This window comes from Pongo abelii, chromosome 3 (genome assembly GCF_028885655.2).
Source record: "Pongo abelii isolate AG06213 chromosome 3, NHGRI_mPonAbe1-v2.0_pri, whole genome shotgun sequence".
Lineage (NCBI taxonomy): Eukaryota > Metazoa > Chordata > Mammalia > Primates > Hominidae > Pongo > Pongo abelii.
In genome coordinates, this window is record NC_071988.2 from 106,325,976 (window position 1) to 106,350,198 (window position 24,223).

The window sequence follows — 24,223 nt, forward strand, 5'->3', positions numbered from 1 at the left end:
CAATGCTATTCCACTCAGAAATAATTTAAACATTGAAACTTCAAAAAATAAAACAGCAAAATAAATTAATACTCATCTTGACCAAAAAAACAAATTTTCTGGATTTAGCAAATTAAGTGCAATATGTAAATTACATCTGTCATTAATGTAGCAGATCAAACTTAAAAAGCATACATGGTAGATTGATGCAGCCATTATGGAAAATAGTATGGAGGGTCCTAAAGAAATTAAAACTAGGATTACCTATAACCCAACAACCCTTCTTCTGGGTGTATACACAAAGGAAATGAAATCACCACCTCTAATAGATACGTTCCTCACGTTCACTGCAGCATTATTCATTATGGCCAAAGTATGGAAACAACTTTGGTATCCCTCAACTATCAAATGGATTAAGAAACTATGATGTATATATAAAAAATGGAATATTATTCAGCCTTAAAAAAAAAAGAAGGGGATCTTGTCATGTGCCACAACATGAGTTGACCTGAAGGATATTACACTATGTGAAATAAGCCAGACACCAAAAGAAAAATATTGCATGATCTCACTTGTATCTGGTATCAAAAAAAAAAAAGGTCAAATATTCACAGAGACAGGGAATAAAACTAGTTATGAGGGTCAGGGTTGCGCAGAGGAAATGGGAGAGGTGTCTCAAAAGATACAAAATAGTATATATGCAGGATGAACAAATCTAAAGATCTCATTAACTGACAATGTATTGTATTCAGGATTTTTGCTAAATGAGCAGGTCATAGCTGCTTTTGACACAGGGGAGAAGTGGGTAACTATGTGAGACGATAGATATGTTCATTTGTTTCACCATTGTAAACATTTTACTATACTTCTGTTATCTCATAACATCATGTGAATATCTTAAATATACACAATAAAATGTATTTTTTTAAAAAAAGAATACATGCTAGGGAAGTCATATTTAGTACAATTTTTATGATGACGTAGTTGTAAAATGCTTCAGGAGCAAGAGTAAGATTTTTATATTATAAGTATTTTTTTTTCCTAAGTATCTTACATTATCCCTAATCCTTTTCTTCTTTACTTAAATATTATATTTGGGCTAATATTTTTTCCCAAGAAACCTGTTCTGATTCACTGAGAGTGAAATCTATTAATTTTATATGTCCTATAATTTTGATATAAATAAATTTCACAATTCCCACCAAGGAAATTCGATCAATCCCCCTGATACGCAGATCAAACATTGTATCTTAGGGTTCTCTTAATCAGTTCAACCAAAAATAATCTTTCTACTCATTAAGTGTCCATAGCACTTCTGTACCTCTCAGACTCATCAAATACCATTCAATTAGGTATCTACCTATCTTATCTCCACTATGTTATAAAGTTATTGAGGGCAGAACTACCCATGTGTAAAGCATCCATGCATAGTACCCATGATACCCAGCACAATCATAATAAAGTATGTTATCATCTTTAGAAAAAAAAGCTTACAGAATTATTATTATATATCATAACATCACTTGAGAGTCTATTTACATAGGATCATCATTTTGGGAAATAAGAACTAGGTTCCCAGGTAGCAAGCTTAATCCCTGATACTTGATCTAATTTAGTCCCTACTCATTACACAAATAAATCAAGCTAAATAAAATTATTAAGCAATCAATACACAATAATTGTTCTACAAATAAATGATACAGAGTTTATTTTTATTTCATACTTATTTACTCAACTATGGCATTTATCATCTAAATCACCTAATACTGTGTTTTAATGGGCAATGCCATGGGGAAAGAACTTGGACTGTAGGGTCAAAGAGACACAAAAAGACTCCAGGCTTTAATCAAAGAAATCTGACTATAAATTTATCTATAAATTTATAGGGATTTCTAGGGTGAACAGAAAAAAGAAACATAAAACACATATTATCATTCTTTCATTTTTAGTAAACAGTCTTAGAGTTCCTCAGAGTAACAGTGAACATTTATTTTCTTAATTTTCTGACAACATGTTTACTGTCTATTTACATTTATTCACTCAACAAATGTTTACTGAAAGTCAATCATATTCCTACATTATGTGTCTAGAGAGAAAATAAAATTTGCTGAAATATATTATACAATGTCTGGTAATGTTCTATAGCTGCTTATTTAGCTGCACTATTAATTTTTCCAAACTCTCTCTAGAATCAGCACAGTGACAGCAGATACTTAATAAACACTCTTTGGCTAAGTGCTCAATATTTCTTGCTTTATTTGTTACATGTTAAGAAAGCTCCCAGTGGCCGGGCACAGTGGCTCACTCCTGTAATTTTGGCACTGTGGGAGGCTGAGGCAGGTGGATCACTTGAGCTCAGGAGTTGAAGACCAGCCTGCCCAATATGGCAAAACCCCATCTTTGCAAAAAATACAAAAATTAGCCAGGCAGGGTGGCGTGCCTGTAGTCTTAGCTATTCAGGAGGCTGAGGCAGGAAAATCGCTTGAACCCAGGAGGCAGAGGTTGCAGTGAGCCGAGATTGCGCCACTGCACTCCAGCCTGGGTGACAGAACAAAACTCTGTCTCAAAAAAAAAAAAAAAAAAAAGGGGGGGGGGAGCGGAAGCTCCCAGTAAGCGAATATAGTAGTGACTAAATAAAGAAGAACAGTAAAGATGAATTAAGAAGAATGCCATGTAACTAAAATGTTTACATGACTATATCTAGGGCTGTGAATGAATTACCCCGTGGAAATAATCAGCCATTTGTCTAGTTACCTGTTGCTCTTCTTACAGGAAATGCAGGGAAGAAACATACCCTGGGCCTGCTGCCTACGGACATAAGGCACAGTTCTGAATTTGTATACACAAACATCTTCATCCTCTGAAGAGGACAAAAATACCAACATTCTTGTATTTTCCAACATTTTTCAAAATAAAGTCACTATGCTTTTAGTAATAAAATATAAATCAGTTATTATACTATAGTTATAAGATATTATTAATGGGGAAAGAAAGATAGGTGAAGAGTACGTGGAGCTCTATAATATTTTTGCAACTTTCCAAGTTTATAATTATTTCAAAATTAAAAATTAAAAAAACAATAAGGTAATGCATCTTTAATAAGTGTTGGAGAAATTAAAACAGGTAAATTAAATTGTTTTCCTAAACTCAAACACTTAACATGTACTAAGTAACGAATATTTTGAGAAAATACTTGTGAAAATTCTATTTAAAGTGTTGAATCCTAGGCAGGATAATTAATCACCTCCTGAGTTATTCCACTTATAAAGTGAAATTTATGTGTGTGGATGTTTTACTCAGAGCAAGGCAATAAAACTACAAGTTAATGTGCAGATAAACAAATCAGTTGTCCCTTGAAAAAAAATAGCACATAACAAAATAATTTTGGCATAATTTTGTCATAGACCAAATAACAGCTATGTATCAAATTCCTACTTTCCTTAGGCTAATATTAAATAAGTTGGCCTCCTTTAAGTCTACATTGGCTGGAGAACAGAAGGAAACATGCTAGGAAGAAACATCATACAGGAAGAGGAAGCTGGGCCTGGTATTAATCGGCTGGGAAGCTGATTCATCAAGTGTTGACAACATACCAATTACAACATGTCAAAAATCACCCTGTCACATGATCTCCGCTCGTAACACAGGTACCAAAGGCTTAAGAAACTGAAGAAAACTGAAAGAATCCATGTCAGAACTCAATGATCACTATTATTTCAAGGACCCAGAGTGGAAAGGAGAGCCAATGCATGAAGAACCAGAGGCCAGACAGGCTAGGGGTCCTACCCAAAGACACAGCTCTCTACTCGCAAGGGAAGAACAAGAGTCTTTTAATTTCTGGGCCTCTGAAGTGCCATTATCAATAGGCACTAATCTTTTATAGGTAGTAATAATGAATACTTTAAAGGGATTAGGCCATTCATAAAAGAATCAAACAACTGTAATTATTTTTTAAAATCCTCACTCGTTTATAGTCCTCTAAACTCCCAAATACAATACTTTAAATCCACTGGGGCTTCACATGTACCTAGTTGATACAAAGTTCCCAATCTAAGCTTGCAACCTCATCAAAATACATTATTATAGTACCACCTATGTCAGTTATCTTTACTAAGTAGGGCTTCAGTTTTTTTAAGGCTTACAAGTATCTGCTATTGGATCAGCATAATGATAAAAAGGGTTGTCTCCATATACCTCCAAGCCTTGAGCTTGCTTAATTACTGCAGCACTTGATAACCATGGTGTTCTTTTGTGAAATATCACAAAACAATGATATATTATTAAGCTAAATCATATATTATACACAAATACACTAATACATGAATAGAAGCAGGTGACAAAAGTTTTCTTTAAAAAAAATAATAACCGTTATGGAAGAAACCACAGGCCTAAGAAAATCATTAATAATTTTCCTGGAGTTGCAAAAACTAATGTGCTTATTTAATAGTGAGACCACTTTATAGAGATATAAAACCAAGGCCCAACTCAGGCAGAAGCATTAAAACAGCAACAAAACCCCAAACTGAAAACAAAATCTCAGCACTTTAGTGAAATTACAGTTTAGTTGGTCAAAATATATACAGTGCCCGCATTAAGTGGGTTAACAGATACAAAGTATTTCATATACCAAAAAAAAAAAAAAAAAACTACAAGGCATATCATAATGAGACTTCTCACAATGGACTATAACGCTATGGAAGATCAATAATCCAATATTTTATCATCTATTATACACAATCTATTGGACACAGTAATTTTTGATTAAACAAAAATGAGGGGTAAGTGACTCATATCACTAACAGACATTGCTTTAATGTTTTGCCTCAAATCTTACATCTTCTGCAGATACAGTACTTAATATATCTCAATGTTCCTTCTCTGAAGGTTCAAAGAGGTGAAGGTAATGGGGTCAGACAGGACATGGAAGCCTGCAACAAGAACTGGGGAATCTGGAGTTAATGGTCACAGTTTTATGACCCTAATGATACCTAGATGTCTCAGGGGTCCCTGAAAGGTCCGTGGTAAGGCCTGATACTTTTAGACTCAAAAATCCCAAAGCCCTGCACCAGTGCAGTCAAGTAAATAAATCAACTAGTACTTCCTTGTTCAACCAAATGAAACACATGAAGAAATATCATTAACTTATTTCTGGTGCTGGGCTTTTCACATTCTGCAGGACTCATGTTTCAGTAGTTTATAGAACTGATATTGTAGACCTATTAGTGTTATAGTTATTAAAGATGTGGGGGCCAAGTAATAAATTAACCTGAAAAAATTCCAACCAAAGAAAAACAGAAGTGTGAATGAGCCAAAACATTCTGCAATGAACTTTATTTATTTAACTTGGAGATAAATTATTTCCACATTTCTTTGCTACTGTATTTCTTTATTATTACATTTATTTATGGTGAAAGAATGCATCTCTAAGTATTTGGCATTTCTTGTGCATAAGATTAGTGGAAAGATAAGGCTGTCAGGAAACGTTAAGGGATTTTGGGTTCATTTAACCCATGGGTTTCAAGGAAGCAGTGGAAAAGGCAGAGGCTGATACAGGAATGTGCACTCAATCATTTACCAAGTATTTACTAAGCAGCTACTGTGTATAGCTCATTGCACCAGCACTAAATGCATAGCGGTCAGCAAAACAGATTCCATGTCCACATGAACTAGCAGTTGCTAAGCAATGTGGTTGGCATCTCCTACCCAGTTTTCAATGATTAATCCTATGTTTAAGTAGTTCTATAATTCAACAAACATTAATTCAATGAAATAAAAATTCAGAAGTTTTTTTTTTTTAAATTCCAGTTCCTCCCATCCAAGACCTCAGCTTAGGGAGGAGAGACAAATAAACCAGCTATTAAGTTTCATAACAGGAGTACAACCAAGAGTGCTAAGGGAACATCCAGGAGGGACAACCTAAGAACTATTCCAGGTAGAAAGAAAGGCTCAGGGGCAGGAGAGCGTGGCATACTTCAAAAGCTTCAAGTAGGAGACAGGAATGCATCTCTGCCATGCAGAGGATGCAATCTAGGCTCAAACACACTGAGCTCAGAAGTCAAAGTCCTAACACTGGCCTACCCAAGACTAATGACACCTCCATCACCTTGACCTCATGGTTCACCTCCTTCCAGCCAACCCCTTACTGTTCTGTGAATGTGCCAAGCACCCTGCTTCAGAGCCTCAGCACTTGCTCTTCTCTCAGTCCTACAATTCTCACTCCCTTGGCTGCCTCAAATCTCTTCAAGTGGACCTTTACAGAGAGGCCTTCCGATTCAGACCTCTATAAATGGCAATCCCACCCATACTTTAGCACCCCAGTGATTGTATGATGTCACTGACAGTTATAATAATATAATATAGTATATAATGTACTATGTATTATAATAACTGACAGTTATTGACAGTACAATTGACAATAGTAATACTTGTTATCTATCCCCCTCACCACTAGAATTTAAGCTCCTTGATATAGCTCTATCACCTAGCACTGTGCCTAACAGACAGCAGACACTCAAGTCTTTTTTTAAAAAATGAACAAATGAATGGCTGTCAGAGATGAGACTGGAGAAGCTGGAGCCAGGTTACAAAGAGTTTTTTATAGACTGCAACCCCATGTTTTAGTGCCTCTTTGATAATGACTTAAGATCTATTCAAGAATTTTAAGCAGAAAAAAAAAAAAGGTATACTGGAAAGACCACAATTCCACATTTTAAAAAATTAAAACAAAGAAAAAACATATCATTTTGGAAATTGTGAGGGTAATCTATGAGAAGACGTGAGACTGAAGTTAAGGAGAATATTTAAAAGACCTCTCTAATACTTCAGCAGGGAAATACAGACCCCAAAATTGTCTTCTGGCAGGTGGAGGTTGAAAACGATAAACATTTAGAAGATAAAAACAACCGGACCTGATGCTGAATTAAATGTGAGATGTGAGGAAGACTGAGGAGTGGATGATGACTGCCAATCTCAATCTAGTGACAGAACAGGTGCTAACAGCACTTACTCAAGCTGAGAAGATGGGAGAAGAAAATACATTTTGGAAGAAAGATTATGAGTTACATTTGGGCCATGCTGAGGTTGACATGCCTGTGTAAATATCTCAGCAGATATGTCTAAACTAGCAGTTGGACATATCCCAGCATAAAATCAGTGGTTCAGATGTTATTAATACTTGTCACACAAACAAAACTTGATGAACTTCATGGCAGCAATAAAAATCAAATACACTTAACTAGGAATAAACATTACAGTATTAGATGAGAATTAGCCTAAATGTTAAAAAGGAAGGCTATAATCTTATCTATATTAACGCTTCTTACAAGATCCGGGGATGAGTTCAAAGATAATATGATCGAATTATGTCAGTCTATGAATGTTAGAAATAAGCAAACTACCAAAAAATACCTCAATAGTATAGTAAATGTTTGCTTTTTTGGTTTTTACCCTAGTTTTACTTCCCACTAACCTTCCTAATTTCAACTGAGATTGGGTAGGGGCAAGAAATGTAGGGTTTAGAGGCCTGTTATTTGAAAATAATATTCCTGATATGTTTACTATTTGCATTTTCTCTCATCTCTGGATAACTGCACATTCTATTAATGCTACACAGCCACTTCCCCTAACTACTCAACCTCCAGATTTCTCAGTGAAGACAATGCTTCCTCCTGGAAGTCGTTCCAAACTTTGAAGTCTGAGTTCCATGCCCACCCCACCTCCACACCATATGTACCTACCTACAGCATCCACACCTCACGTATGTGATACTCTATTCAACAGTCTCTTCCACTCAACTGTAAGCTCTATCATGATAAAGACCTTGAATCCTACATGCACAAGACATACGAACAAATGTATGAATCAATGACTGAACAAATTATTCATTTTCTGTGAGAACTGTTGAGATGTTTAAACAAACATCTTTCATTATTACGGGGTACTCAAACTGTGAATATAGCTATTCTTATTTACAGTCTAACATGACTATGTATTTTACAAGGTACTCTTCTTATTTTAAAAAAAAGAAGGGGTCTCACTATGTTGCCCAGGCTGGTCTCGAATTTCTGAGCTCAAGCAATCCACCTGACTTGGCTTCCCAAAGTGCTGGGATTACAGATATGAGCCACTGCACCTGGCAGGTTACTCTTCTAAGGGTTTTATTTCATATCACCTTCTGAATGAATGATATCTTATTCCAACGGGGCAACCCAGTATTTTACTATTGAAAATTAAATGTTGATATGAGGCATGTGTAATTTAATCCTTTGTCCACACTAAAACTACGTGAAATTTCAAAGACAGATTTTGGCCAGGCACAGTAATCCCAGCACTTTTGGGAGGCTGAGGCGGGCGGATCACAAGGTCAGGAATTTGAGACCAGCCTGGCTAACATGGTGAAACCCTGTCTCTATTAAAAATGCAAAAATTAGCCAGGCGTGGTGGTGGATGCCTGTAATTCCAGCTACTCGGGTGGCTGAGGCAAGAGAATCGCTTGAACTCGAGAGGTGGAGGCTGCAGTGAGCTGAGATCATGCCACTGCACTCCAGCCTAGGCGACAAAAGCAAGACTCTGTCTCAAAAAAAAAAAAAAAGATTTTGATACTGTGGTTTCAGAAAGAGTAGTAACTAACTTGACAGTCCTCAAGATTTTAAAATAAAGAACAATTCAATGAGTTTATAGAACTTGGTGAAATCCCATCAAAGCAAATTGTTGGCATACAGGGAGCCACAAAGAATCTTTTTTTTCCTTTAAGTCCAAGTAAAATTGAAAAAAAAAAAAATTCTTTATGATAAATTTTTTAATTCTAATTTTTTAAACAAAGCTTTATCTACTTGTTTAAAATGGTTCATTTTTTAAATTGCTAACAGCTAAGCATTAGAATAATTCCCTAATGATTATTCCTTTACAAAAAGTAATTTTAACAACATGAAAGATGAGTGCACAGTAAAAACTCAACAAACAGCCTTTAAAGGCTGCAGCCTTCATAAGTGAGATCATAACTGATGCCCAAGCTAAAGAAAATTATTTTTTTAGAAATATCTATCATAAACTTTCTATGTTGAGTCTAAACACTACTGAAAATAAGAATAAAAAAATTTAAAGGAGATCACTACACATATAAGAAATGGCTAAAGTTTTAATAACTGACAATACCAAGTGCTGATAAAGATGTAAAAACAACTGAAACTCTCAGATATTGCTGCAGAAATGTAAAATGATATCACCACTTAGGAAAACAATTCAGTAGTTCAATAAAAAGGTTACTGATATTAATAAATATACACTTATCCTAGGACCCAAAAATCCCACTCCTAGGTATTAACTCAAGAAAACTGAACATTTTTGTCCCTCACATAGACCTGTATGCAAATGTTTATAGCAGCTTTATTCATATTTGACCAAAACTAGAAACAACTCAAATGTCCATCAGTTTACGAATGGATGAACAAACTGTGTTACCCTGGTGTAAAACAATGTTACTCAACAAAAAAAGGAACTGTGCTGGAGCTGGCTGGTACCAGCTCATGGGAGCCCATTGTTAAATTTTCAGGAATTCTGTGAGCTGGTAGCTTAATTTAGGCCATAGTGACAGTGTTTACACTACAATGATTAGCAAATGCTACAAATGAGAGATTCTTTTTTTTTTTTTTTCTGAAGACTATGTTGTTAAGACATTTCCCAGCACATCACCGAACAAACTACTGACACATGTAACAACTTAATAAATATCAAGCATTATGCTAAGTGCAAGGGAACACAAAAGGCTACATAATGTATAATTCCATTTATATATGCTAGACGAGATAAAACTTTAAGAGCATCAATTAAATTAACGGTTTTCAAGGGCTGGGGGTGTAGAGGGAGAGGACTGACTCATGACAGGGGCATGAGTGAACTTTTTAGAGTAATGGAAACGTCCTTTTCTATGTCTTGACTGTGGTGGAGACTATCCAATTATAGACATTTGTTAAACTTTTACTTTCACTACATGTAAATTATGCTTCAATAAAAATTACTCTAAAAAATTAAAGTAGGAGCCATTTCTTTTTTTTTTTTTTTTTTTTGAGATGGAGTCTCGCTCTGTCACCCAGGTTGTAGTGCGGTGGCGCCATCTCAGCTCACTGCAACCTCCGCCTCCCCAGTTCAAGCGATTCTCCTGCCTCAGCCTCCCGAGCAGCTGGGACTACAGGCACACACCACCATGCCAAGCTAATTTTTGTATTTTTAGTAGACACGGGGTTTCACCATATCAGCCAGGCTGGTCTCGAACTCCTGACCTCAGGTGATTCACCCGCCTCGGCCTCCCAAAATGCTGGGATTACAGCTGTGCGCCACCACGCCCGGTCGCCATTTATTTCTTAATCATTTCATGGATGATAAATACACCACACACACCAAGGGGGAACTGGATTTATCAGTGTAAATATCAGGAAGGCAGATTTTGACTCAACATAAATAGAAATATAGATTTAAAATGTAAAAACAAACAAACAAACAAACAAAAATGGCCTGGCATGGTGGCTCACGCCTGTAATCCCAGCATTTTGGGAGGCAGAGGCAGGCAGACCACTTGAGCTCAGGAGTTCGAGACTAGCTTGGCCAACAGGGTAAAACCCCGTCTCCACTAAAAATACAAAAATTAGCCAGGCGTGGTGGCGAGGGTCTACAGTCCCAGCTACTTGAGTGGCTGAGGCACGAGAATCTCTTGAAACCCGGGAGGCAGAGGTTGCAGTGAGCCCAGATGATGCCACTGCACTCCAGCCTGGGCAACACAGCAAGACTCCATCTCAAAAGAAAAAAAAAAAAAGGTCAAGAAAAAAAAAAGAAGAGGGGAAATTCGTAATCACAGGAAATACTAAAAATCAGAGGTGGATGATCCTGCCAAAGATGCTGTAGAAATGACCCTAGTTCGGGTGTGATTTCAGACTAGCATCATTAACAGAGGTTAGTATCATTAAGATCTCTTCATACTGGGAGTCCAGGGCTCCAAAATCTCATGATATTGTATGCTATGATAATCTCAGATATACTTTGCAATTCTAACTAAAACATCAATTACTTATTTTAACATCAATCAAATGGTATTACCGATCAAAGTCTAGTATACCCTGGTTATGAATGCTGGCTCTAACTTCAGACAGTCTGGGTTCACATGTTGGCCCACCAGTGTTTGTATGACTTTAAAACAACTTGTTCTATTTCCCCATCTGTAAAATGGGATTAATATTTTCCTTCGATTTAAATGAGAATGTGTTAGAAACAACGTCTATGTGCTAAACTCTTAATCACAAACATTTCTTGGGCATAATCAGAAATGAAGGACATAAATCATGAAATGTAATTTTAAAATTTTAGCTTTCCAAATATGGAATATTTATTCTTTAATTTCATATCTAGAAGTTCATAATCATTTACAGAGCCATATCCTTTTGAGAATGTGATCACCCAACAGACTCTTTATCTAGGAAAAATGCAAATATATGCTATATTCTGCATATGGTTTCTGGGAAGCCAAGGACCCTCAGAAGTATATGCATGAAATTAGGAAAGAAGCAGGGCATGGTGGCTCATGCCTGTAATTCCAGCACTTAGGGAGGCTAAGGCAGGAGGATCACTTGAGGCCAGGAGTTCAAGATCAGCCTGGGCAACACAGGGAAACCCTCATCTCTACAAAAAATACAAAAATTTGACAGGCATGGTGGCACGCACATGTAGTCCTAACTTCCCGGGAGGCTGTGGGGAAAGGATCACTTAGGCCCAGAAGTTCAAGGCTGCAGTGAACCGTGATCGTGCCACTACACCCCAGCCTGGGCAACAGGGCAAGACCCTGTCTCTAAAAAAAGAAAGAAAGAAAGAAAGAAAGAACAACTGATGTAAACTTTTAAAATTGCAAAGTTGAGCAGTGGAATTTAAGAATCTCTTCAAAGCAGAGAATCCAACTAATATTGAAATATACTGTCATTTACTTTTTTAAAAACAGATTATGCAAGAGTAGAACATCGTATTTTCTAATTTATCCCTCCTTTTTGGAAGTGATATAAATTTTTTGAAACATTTTTTTTTCTTTACAAAAATTGTGTTCTCTTTGTTGCCCAGGCTGGTCTCTAACTCCTGGCCTCAAGTGATCCCCCAGCCTTGGCCTCCCAAAGTGCTGGGATGACAGGCATGACCCACTGTGACCCACCAAAAGCATGTATATATTTCAGATGAATCCATTTTAACTCATGGAAAGAAACTAGCAGTAGAAACCTCTTTCTAGCAGCTTGAGATAGAATGGTTCAAAGTATTAACATACTCTACTATTGCTCAAATATCATAGGAAGAGTTCTCAATTCTAATGTAATATATATTTTTAAACATAAAAACATACCAACCCAATTTCTATACTTAAGAGTCTCATGATAAAGTTTTATTTTTTTTAAAGTGGGATTTTTTTACTAGACTTATGCACTAATACAACATGTTTTTCTATAAATTATCATATTTTTGGTTCTGTTTTATGTTATGTTTGTTATGTCGCCTGATAGTCGAAACCAGTTATTCTCAACCTGCTACCAAATACCAACCTGGAAATATGCCACTATTTAAAAAGCCCAAAGAATAGGGTTTTGTTTTTCCTTTTTAATTGTTTGGTGTTCAAACTACATAGTAAACCAGTTGGCAACCATTACTGAACAAAAATAGTTTTTCGTATGCATGAGCACCATTTTCCCACAGAAAACACTTAACCATTTTTAAGGTACTGGAAGTCCATGCAAGGGTTCACATATGCAGTTAATATCCTTTCAATCTGGTTGTATCACATTGTTTCTGTGAAAGGAAGACCTGATATTGCAGATCTCAGAATTAAATGGTAAAAATCAATGAAAAACTGCACCTGAGGCTCAAACACTAGCCAGATGGCCTTTGGTTGGAAAGGTCACGTCTGCTTTTTAAATCCCGCCGTAACTGTGAATGTTTGCGATGCCACCACATCCCCAGTACAAGAGAACTGGAGCATCTCTGGTTCCTTCCATAATCGAAGGGCTTCCAGCGTAGGGCGTAGGGGGAGAGGCCCGAAGCCCTGGAGACAGAGCCCGAGGGATGGAGGCCGCGCTCGGCTGCGCTCAGGTGCGGGGCGCTCCGGAAGCTGAGACCCCGCGGGATGCAGCAGGGGGGCCAGGGCCTGATCCCCTACCCCTGCGAGCCAGGGCCGCCAGGTTACGCCCCCACTGCTTCCCACAGGTAACGTCCAGCCCTCTCCTCCCCTATCCCCCGAAATATCCCGATTCCGCTCCGCTCACCGCCCGTGACCCCGACCCCGACCCGACCGCGACGGCGCCCTCCCCAGGCCGCAGCGGAGGACTGGGGCCAGGCCGCCCACCCTGGCGGCGGCGGCGGCTCCCGGCCAAGGCGGACCCTAGGGAGGACAGCAGCTGGGCCGCGGCCTGTCCCTAGGGGGAGCGGGCGCAGGGCCGCGAGTGGGCAGCGCCTCCGCCCCGCACGAACAAAGCGGCCAGGCGCGCCGGGCCGAGGCAGCACCGCCTCTCCGGGAGCGCGGGGGGCGGGGAGGATGGCGGGGGCACTCACCTGAGGGCCGGCGGAGGGCGCGGGCGGGCCGGGCCCGGGAGAGGGGACCGCGGCGGGCCGGGGCTCCGCGCCGGGGGCGCACGGGCTACGGGGAAGGGGCGACCGGCGCGACGTCCGCGGCGGGGCCCGGGAGCCCCGCGCCGCGGGCTGGGGGCCGGGACCCGAGCTCGATTCTGCGGCCGCGAGGTATGGGAACCAGTCCGCCGGGCCAGGCAGCGGTGCTAGGCGGCAGGGGCAGCGACGCCGCCGCCTTTCCCTTCTCCTGCCCCCGTCCCTGCTCCGCCGCGTCCTCGTCCTCGCTGGGTCCCCGCCGCCGCCGCCTCAGCCTCGGCGCTCCTCGGGTTTCTTCTCTCCATCAAGGCCGGGCCGACCCGCAGGGACCATCCCGGAAAGTGAGGGGTTGTTGCCGTTTCCCGCAGCTGTTGGTGGCCATCTTTAATCCTCCTCCTCCTCCTCCTCCTGCTTTCTCCACCTCCCGCTGGCTGGCTGACTGACTGACTCTGGATCCTCCTCTTTCCCCTCCTGCTCCTCCTACTGAGCCGGCCGCAGAAATTGCAGCCGCTCAGCTTCTACCCCCTCCTGCCTTTCCTTCCTCTTTCCTTACTTCCCCTTCCCTTCCCTCGGCTTCCCGCTCTCCCCTCACTCTCAGCGGCTGTCTTCGCCCCCGTGTGCAGACAGCGCCGCTGGATGCTCCCAGCTGGACTTCAACCCCATTTCTCTCAGTCTCTCTCCCCACTGCCTTCCAGACGCGCCTCTTCCCCGCCCAGCGCCCCTCTCTCCTCTCCCACCCCTACCCCTCTCCGCGGCGCCCACCCTCCTCAGTCCCAGTTTCTGAAAGGACTCAGCTGAGAAAGGACAACTGGGTTCCGCTTTCCTTAACCCTACACCCTTTAGCTGGATGCTGTCAGAGGTGATGGAGAAACGCAAAGCTGCGTTAATTTTACTCTAGCCAGAGTATAAAAGAACCGCCCACGCCAGCTGTTTTACTACGCAGCTTCGAAACTCCTGCACGCTCTCCTGTGTGGCTCCCGTCCGTGATGGGACTGGAGTTGAGGAGCTCGGTCTCAAATGGTGCCTTTCGTCAGTGACCTTGAGTCGGTTGCCTAAGATTTTAGGTTTTCCTTTTCCTTGCTGGGAGGGGCATTATTTATACCTTTGCAGTCCCAACAAACAGTGTTTAGACCAAATAAGTATCCTTTAGTAAACCTAGAACTGCCAAGTGATCATCAGTTTGCCCGTTTGTTCCTACTCAACCCAGTAGACAATTTGGGTCACGCTTCAGTTCTGGCAGTGAAGACAAACTGAGTCAGCAGTTAGGAGTGGACTCCCTTAAACAACAGAGTTAGAGTGGGGAAGTGGTCATAACATCGCTGTAATGACAAACTTGTTTTTCCTAACACTGCAATCTACAGAAGTTTCAGGATTTCCTCTAATAAACATAAGGCAAGTTGGATTTGCTGTTTTCTTCTTTTTGACGATTTTGGCTTTAGAATTGGGCCCATTTGTAATGATTTACTCTCAATTACTCCAAGGTAACAAAGTTGGAGGTAACATTGCTAACAAACACAGATGACATATGTGAGCACTTTGTGGGGGAGGGGGGTCACAGTTTTTGCTTCTGTGGGGCACTGGCTATTAAAAAAAAACACACACACACCCCTTGCCCTTTCAAAATAAGACTAGTGTGTTCAAAGGTTAGTCCCTTAAACAGACCAAATGTGGGCAGACATGTTTTTAAATGTAGTTTTAGATTCTACTTCAAAATGAGTAATGTTTTGAAAGTTCAAATATAAGATTTTGTAATTATAACAATTTAAGAGTTTCAAATCTCTTTGAAAAGAATATGCCAAAACAAACCTAAAAATATATTTTAGTAAAAATACCGGTATCCTTTGGTGGGGGGCGGAGCAGAATTCTAATATTTAATCCTCACGAAGTAACCTTAACCGAGTTAGGTTCAAGATTTCAGTTGCCATCTTTCAGTGCCAATAATTTTCCCATTTGAAATCAACAACCTATACTAACATCTACAACTCTTTTAAACCTAAATAAAGTATTTGAGACAACATTGTACAATACGTTTTGAAATAAATTATTAAAAACAAAGCACGTATGTGGGGGTGTGTGTGTGCATGTGCATGTACTTTTTTTGTTCTTTCCTTTTGGCCTTTTGGTGTTTATTCTTTATTTAGATTTTGTGTTCTTCCATTCTGTTTCTAGGCAAAATACCACAAAATTCTTGACTCTTAAATATTCACTTATGAAACTGTATGTATAATAATTGGAGAAAAAAGAACGTTAGATAACATGAATATACACTGAGAAAATAGGCTGACTTCTTTTAAACATTAAGACCACCATGCATTTTTAAAGGAAGATTTTCAATTAGAGGTTTCAGGACTCTTGTCATTGTGATTTTATTTACACTGAGGGAGGAAGAGTTACATGTTAAAATACTATAATTATATTTTTCTGTTAAAACATATATTGCAATAAAGTTCACAAATCTATCAGTATGCAAATGCAGCCATTTTCATATTAATATCTTACAAACTCACAAAGGTTTTTCAGTGATAGACATAAAAATAAATGTACCAAGTTTTTTTTTCTTTTTTACTGAAGTCACATAAACGTAAGTACTGTAATATTGGAAAAATCAGACTCTTCACATTTACTTTTTTACAGCTCTGTCATCATTACAACCTTACCTTTAGTCTTTGTTGCCGGCTAAGTGTAGTTTCACTGTCATCTTAGGAATCAAGTATGAAAAAAAAATGGTCAAATCAGGTTTTCCTGCAACATGTTTATTGTTTCCTATGTATTCACTCTCAGATAAAGTCAAGGTCCTCTATAAAACAAAGAATTGTGTTAAAGTGGGATAAACCCTTTGTGCAGAGGCCAGATGGAAAGAGATCTAGGCATGTGCAGCAAACTCCTCTGGGAATAGAGGAGCAAGCATGAAGGGCTATTTCTAAACAGTTCTGCACTGGGAGGCTGATCTCCAACTTACAATTCATGAATAAGGTGACTGTGGAGAATAATAACCAAGAGGCTATCTGTGACAATAAGCAAACAGAACCCATATTTGCTTTTAACATGATTGAAAATTCTATGAACATGAATGAGTGAAGCATAATTTAAAGGAAGGAAAATGGAGATAAAAGGTTCATGAAAAATATCTAAAAGAGAAAGAAAAAATAATAGAAAACAGCAATTTTGGAAAATTGTTAAATAATACATATTAACAGTTTGCTATTTAAACAATTATTTTCTTTATGTTAACTTTTTGTTAACATGTTTGCTTTTAAGACTATACAAGAAATAATTTAAACTTGGTCAGGTAGCATTATCCCAGAGATGAGCATATGTAATTTATAGAATTTTGAGATATTTATTCCAGAACATAGAGTGCTAAATGATGCTGGGACACAAAAATCAAAAGAAATGGAAGTGTTAATTGACATATTTAAAAATTATTGAGCCACTATATTACGTATTCTATTAAATATATATTTCCATTTTTCCAGGCTACTAGACACATCAATAGAATTACCATATTGTTTTTCCTGGTTTGAAAGGACCAGATGGAAAGAAACTGGGCAAGCCAATGAAAGTCTCTGGGGATCATGGGAATTGAGTGTCTATGAAAACCATATTCCAGACAAGAATATAGTCTTAGATAAATGTTCTCATAATCTCCATTCTTTAGAAAAGACAATATTTCTGTTCTGCATCTTCCTCTTTAGGTGGATTGTCTAAAATATCAATTGAATAATGACAAGCCATATTTATCTGCACTGATTGAAATTTAGTATCATTCTTCACTCTTCAATTTATAGAACTACTTATAATTAACTGATGAGCTGTCCCTGAGACAGTGCCATTTATAGTCATTACTGCACTCTAATTGGGGAGAAATGCTTTTAGAAAGTTCTAATTTGAGATTTTTTCTGTTGTTTTTCTTATAAATACATTCAAAAGAGGTACTGGAGAGTTTGTTTTGTTTTGGGAAGGGACATGTGTGTAGCTCGATGTATTGTTTCTCTTTATACTTAAGTAAGTAATATGTAATAAAGCTTCTTTAAACTTTAAAGAGTAACAGGCTCACAGGAGGAAACAGAATAGTATCATGTTTTGCCCTTGTTCATCATAATTATCAGCATTATAATAGAGATGGGGAATTGAAGACTTTTATTATTAATAAATTCTTTTTCTACTTAAAGGTCCTCTTCATTTTCAGTTCCTTTATGTTTCTCTATGGAGAGTTCAGACTTTTAAAACCAGTATATTTACAATGTTTTTACAAGATAAATACACTTCACCCTTGAACAACACAGGTTTGAACTATGCAAATCCACTTCTATGTAGATTTTCTGCCACCTTGGCCACCCCCCTGAGACATCAAGAACAACTCTTTCTCTTCCTCCCCCTTCTCAGCTTATTCAACCTGAAGATGATGAGGATGAAAACTTTTATGATGATCCTTCTCCACTTAATGAATAATAAATATATTTTCTCTTCTTTCTGATTTTCTTAATAGCATTTTCTTTTCTCTGGCTTTATTGTAAAGATAAGTAGATAATACATATAAAAAATATATGTGAATCAACTTTATGTTATCAGTAAGGCTTCTGGTCAACAGTAGACTATTAGTAGTTAAGTTTTTGGGGATTCCAATATTACACACAGATTTTCAACTGCGCAGCAGCCAGGGAGGGCAACAGCACTCCTAACCCTGGCGTTGTTCAAGGGTCAACTGTATAGTAGTATACACATTGAGCTTATTTCACTCATTAAAAATTCTGGTGAAAAATTATTCAAATGGCTCACTATAGATCATCTAGTGCAAACTTTATAGCAATTTGAATGAAATCTAGATCTCCTGACTCAGTCTCAAGTCCCGTAACTTCAGAGTTGACAGGGCTCATCTTAGAGAAGAGAAACTCAACCAAAGAAACTTTTAACTGTGCCATCTTTGGTTAAATATAATTTAAACTTAATTTCCAGAATTAATGTTCAGCGTTGACCTTTCTTAGAAATAAAGCTAAGGAATAAAGTAAATAAACAGGGTTTTCCTGTTTACAAAAATGAGAGCAATTGTTTGCAATTAATGTAAAAAGCAAATTTAAAGATAGTTTAAGAAAGCTCAAGTTGACTAAAAAATGTGCGATTTTTAAAAACCTAAAACAACTCCTATAACATTTATTTATGGTTCAAAAAGTATAAAGTTAACTCAAAAATACTGTGTTATTTCATGGATTAAGTTAAAAGTGAGTGTTGCAAGACTCAGGAAACAAACCTCAGTTAGCTAAATAAAGTAAAACACTGCCATCTGCTGACTAGAATGAAAAATTAGTTGGTCTTACCATCTGTAACTAGCGAGAGGTCTCTGTTGATTTATTCCATAATTCCTTAAAGTATTCTAAAAAGCACTATGCTGAGTGATACAAAATTACTCAGTCTCCTAGATGGACACCTAGGACTATATCCTATGCTACCGTATTAGGGTTCTCCAGAGAGACCAAACCAATAAAATATAGATACAGATACAGGAGAGGGGATTTATTAGAATTGGCTCATGCAATTATGAAGGCTGAGAAGTCCCACGACAGGCCATCTGCAAGCTAGAGACCCTGGGTGCCAGTAGCGTGGCTCATTCCAAGTATGTAGGCCTGAGAACCCAGAGAGGAGCTGGTGTGAGTCTTGGTATCCAAAGGCTGGAGAGCCTGGCATTCTCATGTCCAGGGGCAGAAAAGTGTATCCCAACTTCAGGACAGAGAGACCAATTCACTTTTCCTCTGTTTTGTTCTATCTGGGCCTCCAGCTGATTGGATGGTGCCCACCCACATTAAGGATGAATCTTCCCCACTTAGTCCACTCAGACTCACACTCCAATTGCCTCTAGAAACACCCTTACAGACACACCCCAAAATTATGCTTTATCACTTTGTTATATATTCATTAATCCAGTCAGGTCAATACCTAAAATTAATCATCACAACTAGCATGTGGTGGTGGTTGTTATCATTATTTGAACAGGTAATTCTGACCATAATTAGTAATGCAGCAATAATAGGGCTTAAATGTAAATGAGGAAATAAAGTTATTATTTGGAATTTTGAATATAGAAAAATTTTACATTAAAAGTTACTTAAGGCTGGGTGCAGTGGCTCACACCTGTAATTCCAGCACTTTCAGAGGCCAAGGCACGCGGATCACTTGAGGTCAGGAGTTTGAGATGAACCTGGCCAACATGGTGAAAACCCGTCTCTACTAAAAATACAAAAATTAGCTGGATGTGGTGTCGGGCACCTGTAATTCCAGCTGAGGCTGAGGCAAGAGAATCACTTGAACCTGGGAGGTGGAGGTTGCAGCGAGCCAAGCTGAGATTGCATCATTACACTCCAGCCTGGGCCACAGAGCGAGACTCTGTCTAAAAAGAAGGACATTTAAATTGTATAACTACAGTAAAAATAATTTGAAAAATAAAAAAAGTAAAGTTTAAGTCATGACCTAATTACTTCACTCTGCAAATATTTGAGTGATTGCTATGACAGAAACTAGATTGCCTGCAAGAGATATAATAAAAACCTACTGTCCACCTTTATGGAGCTCACAGTCTAGACAAAGAGATAGATATCAACCAAGAATGATAATGTCTTAAGAACTATAACAAGATGGTACAGGAGTACCTCCTGCTGCTCTAGTGGGGCACATAAATTATTATCAACACATATAAATTACAGTCTAATAAGTATTTGCTCCTGTCCTCAATTACTGTAAATAATCCTTGGACTTATTCAAGAACTGTATTTTGAGCTTTCCGTCTGAGTGGAGTTTCTGTTGTGTTGCTTTACTCAGAAACCTCAAAAGGTTTATAACATTTCAATTTCTCCCATTGCCTGCATCAAATCCATTACCAAGTATTGCCAATTTTACTTCCAAATAACTCTCAAACATGAACACCTCTTCCCATTTTCTCTGGCACTACCCTAGTCTCATATTTTCAACGGAGATAACCTTTTATCTAGTCTACCCACAGTCACTTGAATCTCTTCCAATCCATTGTTTCCATTTACAAATTTTCAGTGGTTCTTAGGACCTGGCATAGTTGGCCAACCATCCACCTCTCGAATGTCGACATAATCCATAATTTAATGCACTTTCTCTACTGCTATTACACTGGCCTGTTCAGTCCCTTCTCCTTGACATGCTCCCTTCGCCACATGGCCTTTGCACAATCGACTTCCTGCCTCTATTCTTCATCTACTTTAACGATGTCTTCACTGAACTAAGTCACAAATCCCACCATTAAATTTTTCATAGAACCACTCAATCTTCCTTCATAGCACTAATCACAGATGCAATTTTATAGTTTTTTATGTTATGTAGTTTATGCCTATAAATTCAATGAGGACAATGACTGTGTTTTGGCTCTTTATTGGTCCAGTTTTGGTACTACCATTTTACACTATAAAATTCTTCCACATCAGGGTAGAGAAGTTTTCAATCAAGCAGTTGACACCTCTCATAACTTAACGAAGTACACACATTTAAGGAATGAATAAAATATGCTGGATTATTGATGATTCCAAACACATTTAATTTATATTTTTTTCCTGTTTATTTCATATGTGTTATGACAAGACTAGAAAACGTTTGTTTTCTTTAACACTGGCTACTGGACCCTGCTCTCCTAATCAGAATGTGTGCTAATTTGAGGGCACTCTTTCCTCAAGGCAATGTCATATTTGAGGAGCAACTGTGAATGAAGTCAAACATTGACCTAGTTTTTTTGAGATCTTCTCTATCACTGCAATATTTTGTTTCCTCTTTTGCTCTTCCTTATCTCTTGACATTTCTGCCACCATTATATAATCTTTAAAAATCAAGTTCCCTTTTTGCTGTTGTGCTTTTGAAACTTCCAGATGATGGGATGGGGTAGAGGCACACAATAACAAACAAAATAACCAAACACCCAACCTACAGTTACTTTATTTAAAAATTTTCCTCAATAGCTTGTGTTTCTAGATAAAATCAGTCACAAACAAATAGAGTTATATTTACTTGCCTTATCAAGAAATTAAATCATTCTGAATTCATAGTGAGACTCTATAAAATCAATTATATTATGTATATAATATCATTCATTTTCCTTAAAAAAATTTTTTTTTAAGCAGAGACAAGGTTTCTCCATGTTGTCCAGACTAGTCTAACTCCTAGGCTCAAGTGATCCTCCTGCCTGGACCTCCCAAAGTGCTGAGATTACAGGCATAGGCCACCACTCCCAGCCTCATTTTTAAAAAAATAAATCCAAGTTTAATTTAACGACATACTATGATGGTAAATTTTATGTGTCAACTTACCTGGGCCATGAAGTATCCAAATATTTGGTTAAACATTATTCTGGATGTGTCTGTGAGGATGTTTCTGGATGAGATTGACATTTGACTCAGTAGACCGAGTAAAGCAGATTGCCCTCCCCAATGTGAGTGGACCTCATCCAATCTGTCCAAGGCCCAAATGGAGCAAAAAATGTGGAGTAAGGGAGAATTTACTCTCTGCCTGACTGTCTTTGACTTGGAACATCAGTCTTATCCTGCTTTCATACTTGGACTCAGACTGGAACTATATCATCAACTGCCCTGGGTCTCCTGCTTGCCAACTGCAGATCTTGGAATTTCTAAGCCTCCATAACTACCTAAGCCAATTTGTTATGATAAATCTATGTATCTATGTGTTATCTATATATCTCTCTATCATCTATCTATGTATTATCAATCATCTATCAATCTATCTATTCTCAATCATCTATCTAAATCTATCTATCTATCTATCTATCTATCTATCTATCTATCTATCTATCTATCTATCTATTTGTCTAATATTCTATTTCTCTGGAGAACCCAGACTAATGCACATACCATGACATTAAATACTAACTATAATTGCATGGATTTTACACAATTTAAAGATAGCTATGTTGATTAATTTTGGTTTTAAATTCCAAGTTATGCCGGGTGTGGTGGCTCACACCTGTAATCTCAACACTTTGGGAGGCTGAGGCGGGCGGATCACGAGGTCAGGACTTCGAGACCAGCCTGACAAACATCATGAAATGCTGTCTCTACTAAAAATACAAAAGTTACCCGGGCGTGGTGGTGGGTGCCTGTAATCCCAGCTACTCAGGAGGCTGAGGCAGTAGAATCGCTTGAACCCGGGAGGTGGAGGTTGCAGTGAGTGGAAATTGCATCACTGAACTCCAGCCTGGGTGACAGAGTGAGACTCCATCTCAAAAAAAAAAAAAAAAAATTCCAAGTGATTTTATCTTGTATATCCCTCTGCCTATTTACAAAATAAAAATGAATATGTAAGTACACACAGACACATACATGCACACACACACAAACACAATTCTTGGTCCTTTAAATTCCAAGTCTCTTCATTGTTCAGATGGGGGGAAATCTCCCCATCTCCATTTTTTTTTCTCTGAAGTTTTTAAAAAGTGCTCAATTTATACTTCATTTCTCCACTTAAATCTCTAATACTCCTTCTTCAGTTACCTGTTACTGGCTTCCAACTTTACTACTCTGTTGAAACTGCTCTTACCAAAGTCATCAGTGTTCTCCTAATTCGACATAAAGTAGTATCTTCCATCTTATACTAGAAGTTCTCTGTCCTTATTTTGGCAATTATGATTCTTCTTTTCCCTGATACTCTCTAGTCCCTTCTTCCTGGTTCCTCTCAAATTCTCTACCTGTCCCTTACAGATAGTGCTCTAAGGTGACACCTTCATTCTATCACTCCTTTCAGTAATTCTAATGAATTCAGTTCTTTACACTGATTACATAAATTAATATCTCCAACCCAGACCTTTCCCAACACTTTCAGTCTCATATCCAGTTGCCTACTGGATACTTTATATTCAACTCTCTAAAATTACAATTATCAGCTTCCCTAAACTAATTCTTATTCCTGTTTCCTCCATCTCAGATATAATAGTCTTCGTTTAACCTTCTTTCGTATGAATGGATATACCAGCATAAAGAGCAATGTCTGGAACACATGCAGGTATAATAAATTGCATTATTGTTTACTGATATTTGCTGCCCATTCATAAGAGATAGTTGTACTTCCATGCCTATTGACATAGCTTGACTATGCAACTTACTAAATACAAGTGTAAATGACTGCATTACTTCCCAGCAGATACTTAAGAGCCAGGATATCATCTGCCATGCTTTTCTTGCCCTATGCCAGACAGCCAGCAGTATTCTAGATGCTCCATCAGCTTGGGTGCTGGTATGAAGGTGATGTGGTACAGAGCTGCAGCCTACCTGCAAGGAAATAGTAGCAAGACTGAAAATAAAGCTTTGAAGCTGTAATGACTGAAATTTGGGGATCATTTGTCAACACATCCAAAAGCCTGTACTGACTGATCTGAGGCTGGAAAAGTTTTAACCACAGAATTGTATTTTCATCTATATATAGTCATGATAGGCAAAGGTCAACAGAAAGACGTTCTCAAATATGCAAAGGCTATGAGACAAACTTTATAATTTTTTAAATGCCTTAAATATTTCTCCAAAAAGTGAAATATGAAGCAAAATTAAGAGATAGTGAAAATTAAGGGTTTGAAATGACAAACTGCAAGCACTGAAACTTGGTAAAAAAA

General features: G+C 38.3%; 1 protein-coding gene across 4 annotated transcripts in view; it reads right to left on the reverse strand.

Annotated features, from left to right (window-relative positions):
* The window catches only part of WDFY3 (WD repeat and FYVE domain containing 3), a 304,455-nt gene extending 288,182 nt beyond the window's left edge, over window positions 1-16,273 (reverse strand). For 3 of the 4 annotated variants that reach the window (XM_054554132.2, XM_054554131.2, XM_054554128.2), the window contains exon 1: window positions 13,549-13,654. The gene's annotated coding sequence lies outside the window, so the exon portion shown is untranslated. Of the gene's footprint in view, window positions 1-13,548; window positions 13,655-16,256 lie in introns of those variants that run through there. The other variant, XM_054554129.2, reaches the window with a different exon arrangement.
* Window positions 16,274-24,223: the final 7,950 nt, after the last annotated feature.